Raw genomic sequence first — 5,018 nt, 5'->3', positions numbered from 1 at the left:
TTCAAAGCCTGCAAGTGGGGGACATGGTGTGGAGAAGAAATATTAGAAGCCAGCAATGGAAAGGTGGAAAGCTGGACCCAGAGTTCCTTGGCCCTTTCACAGTGACAAAGGTTCAGGGGAAAAGTGTTGACCTTGTTGATAGCACAGGAAAATCTTTCTGCAAGGTTAACATTGATCACCTCAAAAAATATCAGAAGGAGACCCTCAGGATTCCAAGTAAATTGAGAGGCTCTACTGCTTGTGCATCAACCACAGCAGCCACTTGGACAACAGCTTCAATAACCACAGCAGCCTCCAACACCAACCACAGCAGCCATCACAACATCAACAACACCTGCCTCAAGCTCTACCAGAACTCCTGCCACTGCCTGCAATGCAGATAAATGTAAAACACCAAAATACACATTGTAATCTATCCATTGAATCAATTGTTAAGGCTCATAATGATAAACAACTATTTTAAAAATTAACAAACTTGTTTCTCTATGTGATAGATGTTAGAGAGGCTTGGGAAGGCAAAGATGTTCATGTTCTGTTAGCAAGGATTGGACCATATAAGTTGTTTTATAAGGACATTTACAGGACAAGTCCCAATCAGGAACTTTAAAGTGGGGTAAGCTTAAATGCATCTTTACTTTTGCACATCTTTAACGGCGATGTATCTTAAACTTAGTATCCCACAAATTACATTTATTAATCTTAAAGGTCATATTCTTTCCCCCCAGGTGATAAATGCATACCTGTCAAAACTTGTTAGCCAACACAATGCCAAAGGAGGCAACAAGGCACTGCATATTGATTCATTTGCAATGGCCGACATATGGACAGGGTAGAAAACACGACTAAAGGTAGGAGTCATTTGTTATGATAGACTTTAGAAAAATAAGAGTATTTTGTTCATATAAACTAATATGTTGAACCATAAACATTTAAGTTTGATCCAAGTGCATACTCCATTCTTCTGGGAGCTGTTCATGAGCCTGGCCACTGGAAATTTACAGTGAGTAAAACTTCCTATTTCCCCTTCCTATACATTTCTATTTTAAGCACACTTTAGTATTTAAGAAGGTTGATGCACTCTCTTAAAATATTTACAGGCCATCTTTCCATCAGAACGGAGGAGCCTAGTGCTGGACTCATTAGGCAATGCTGCCTCCAAAGTTAAACATTGTCAAGAGTCCACCAGGTAACAGTTGCGTTACTTGATGTGTGAAATACCAAGGGCAAAATGAAATCTGTTAGTGACTATAATGAGTTTGTATCTTCTTTTGAGGTCATTCATGAGACAGAGAGGACTGAAAATATCAGGTGGTCATCCAAAACAGTACCACACAGCCAGCAGAAAGATGCCACCTCTTGTGGAATCTTCGTCTTCAAAGTACGTTTACTTCATCATATAGCTAAGTGGTTGCTTTACATATTAGTTTAACCACCAATCAGATTTAAATGGTTTTACTTCTCATCCAAATTTTAAAAAGATTTAAACCTAAACTCTGATAAAGCAGTATAGAGAGTGTGTTATTATTGACGATAAATCAATTGAAATATATTTTTAGTATGCTACAAAAGTGCTGGCAAAGGAGCCTCCAGTCTTCAAGAACTCTGCCAAGGCAGTGAAGGCCTACAGAATGGAGGTGGCAACCATGTTGCTGAATGAGACTGGTATGTTTACACGTTAAAGATCTATTTCTGTTTAACTCTTTAACATCCATACTTTCAGGCCTTTTTAAAATCATGAACACATGAATGTACTCACCTATTTTGTTTGTGGCAAAACAGTGTATTACATTTTCTGCAATGCACACATGTAACAAGCATTACTTTGTTTTAATGTACTGCAGAATGCATTTGAAGTTATTACATATTGCATTTATGCAGTATTACAAAATTTGGCATATTATTGCATTATGTATTTTACACCTTCTCACACCTCTTTTGTATTTTACAATAAAAAGTAATTTTAACAAAAATCTAAACCAGATGATCTCAGTGAGCTCTGCCATCATTGTGGGAGAAGGAAGAGGCAAGCTCAGAAAACAGGACCACTAACTTGGTAAGATATTACGATAAGGTAATTTTTTTTGTTTGTTTGCTTGTTTGTTTTCTCAGTTTTTGCATTGAGAGACAAGCCAGAGTTGACTGAATTCCTGGCTCAAGTTTTATACAGAGGTCTGAATGGGTTAGAATGCAAACAACAGCCAATGATAGTTGTCCAGATCTATTTTGACCATTTTGGGTCTCAGTCTGTAACAGCCACTATGAATATATTTAAAAGGCTAAGTCATGTTTACTTTTCTGAAAAACATTCATGTGAAATTTTATGTAAATGTTAGTAATTCATGTCACTTTTCATCAATACTGATAAAAATGGATCAGAAATTTCAAGCAAATAGCCTTTAAAAAGTCTCCCTTGTTGTAAGTTTTGGGAAAACTGTGGATGTCAGGTCTAGAGAAATATTCCAATATTTCCAGCCTCACAGCATGTTCTGTGACATAACCACATATAAAGGTTCTCAGTGCTTCCACTTTACAAATGCATATTTGTCAAGCTTTTTATTTTATAGATGTAGCACGTGTAGAATGGACAATAGAGTGAAATCAATGGATTTGTTCTTTAATTACACAATAAAGTTATGCTTTGACATACTGTATGCTATCCAAAGCCATCTTTATACCAAACCAGGCAGTGAAGAAGGCAAATATATTTCATTGATGTACTTGAAATCAATAAACCCTTATATTGTTCAACATGATGTTGGTTTCAGATCCAGTATGACCAATGCCATCAATGGTACCACAGTACCACCTTAAACCAGGATTTCCCAACATTGGGGTCGAGACTCCCAAGAAGCCACTGTCCTTTTGCTAACCACTGCATCACCATGCAGCCCTGGTAAATGTTGTGTCATTGATTGTTCATTTATTGTAAATAGTTCCTGTGATGTTTTTGGTGTGTTTGCATTGTTTTTAGTACACAACTGTATTTTATTAAAGAATCACTATTTTTGACAACACTTCAGGTTGGGTATTTTCTCTTGGATACTCTGTGTATACCATGAAAGGAACAGTGAGGTCAGTAAAAGTGGGTATTTAGGTGTTTAAATGTATTATTTACAACTTTGACTTGCCTCACTAGTGGTAAACCCTCATTGCCAGGCTCACTCATATGAGATCGATTCAAGCATTTTTCCAGTGTTTTTGTGATCACCTTACTAATCTGTGTCCTCTTGCCTTCCAGCGCCTCACTCACTGCGCCACTGCAGCCCAGCTTAACACTCTCACTTTGTTGCCTTTCACTCCCCCTGGATTCCTGGATTCCCCTCTCCTTCCTCAGCACTGTTCCTGCACAATAAATATCTTAAAACTGCTCAACCGTCTCCTCATCCTGGGTCCAACCTTCAAAAACATAACAATAGGGCTCTAATCAGATAAAACAGCTGGCAGGACTGAATCAAACTTCATATAATGTTGCAGGAATGTGTTACCTTGTGGTCAATGTTAGATCATACCAAGTTAACAATTTCTCTCAAAGATTTTATTATTGTTATTTTGGATGTCTTCAGTTGTTTATCATTATAACTTGCTGGCTATTTGATATGGAGGACTGACAGTGCCAAAATGAAATATATAATTAATTAATTAATTAATTAAATGTGCCATGAATTAATTAAATATGCATTTAATTAATTAAATGTGTCATGAATTATTTAAATGTGCCATTAATTAATTAAATGGTTAATTTATGAATTAATTAAATGTGACATGAATTAATTAAATGTGTAATTTATGAATTAATTAAATTTGTAATTTATGAATTAATTAAATGTGTCATGAAGTAATTAAATGTGTAATTTATAAATTAATTAAATGTGTCATGAATTAATTAACTAGCCCAGTAAAGACACAGAGAGGGGTTCATATAGTTTTTTATTCCATAAAATCATTAAAAAAAATTTAAAGAAACACCAACAATTATGATACTGGGGGGATTTGAACCCTGGTCTCCTGAGTGACAGAGTTCTATCCTAGCTCTGAGCTAGTGGACTAATTGATGACAGAGGCGTAGTTTATGTACAAAGCAAAGACGACACCTGAAGTGTCGATGTTACAACATCTACTCCTGCGCTGACGAATAAACCTGTTAATCAACACTTGGCGAACACTCTTCGGTCAATATCTTGGTCAGACAGAGCAGAAATAACTCCAAGAACTTCAAAGAATCCCTCTGCTTTGCTAGCCACATGCTCAGGGTCCGAAATTCCAGCGTCAACGTGTTCTGACAGGACTAAAATATCTGTTATTAACTCATGGGAGAGCTCATGCAGAGCCTCAGTGATAGCGGCCATGTTTGTGTTGTAGTTTATTTTGGTGGGAAACGCCCTCGTCTGGCAGCCCTGCAGACCAAACCGATGGTTTGTGTTCAGCGTTAGTCCCGCCCACTGAGTTTGATGGGAGAGGATGACAGATAAAATAAATTCATGATGCACTGCTGGAGCAGGAACAATGACTTCATTAACTGTGTCATGAATTAATTAAATGTGTAATTTATGAATTAATTAAATGTGTCGTGAATTAATCAAATGTGAATTACACATTTAATTAATTCATGACACATTTAATTAGTTCATAAACTACACATTTAATTAATTCATAAATTACACATTTAATTAATTCATAAATTACACATTTAATTAATTCATGTCACATTTAATTAATTCATAAATTACATATTTAATGAATTAATGGCACATTTAATTAATTAATTGCATATTTAATTAATTCATGGCACATTTAATTAATTAATGAATTATATATTTCATTTTGGCACTTTCAGTCCTCCATAATTTGAAACCCAGCTATCAACTCCTTGTGCTTGAAGAAATTTCAACGTTCACATTTCCTCTGTTAGGTGCAGTGTTGGGATGCTATCACGTTGCTGATGGTTAAATACAGGAGTACCACGAAGTACATCCGACTACTGTTAGGTTTCACCTATTCTGAATTCATTACTGAAGGTG

The 5,018-nt window shown here is 35.9% G+C and overlaps 1 long non-coding RNA gene across 1 annotated transcript; it reads left to right on the top strand.

The window, feature by feature from the left end:
• Nucleotides 1–159: 159 nt before the first annotated feature.
• On the top strand, nt 160–3,318 carry LOC121527675. Its single transcript, XR_005993430.1, has 11 exons — nt 160–385; nt 495–613; nt 726–848; nt 935–1,000; nt 1,098–1,186; nt 1,274–1,378; nt 1,557–1,662; nt 1,981–2,053; nt 2,766–2,893; nt 3,021–3,072; nt 3,239–3,318. It is a non-coding gene; the product is annotated as an uncharacterized LOC121527675 (long non-coding RNA).
• Nucleotides 3,319–5,018: the final 1,700 nt, after the last annotated feature.

This window comes from Cheilinus undulatus, linkage group 19 (assembly GCF_018320785.1).
Source record: "Cheilinus undulatus linkage group 19, ASM1832078v1, whole genome shotgun sequence".
NCBI lineage: Eukaryota > Metazoa > Chordata > Actinopteri > Labriformes > Labridae > Cheilinus > Cheilinus undulatus.
Note: the sequence above shows the minus strand (reverse complement) of the source record. Positions and strands in the feature narration are given on the sequence as shown.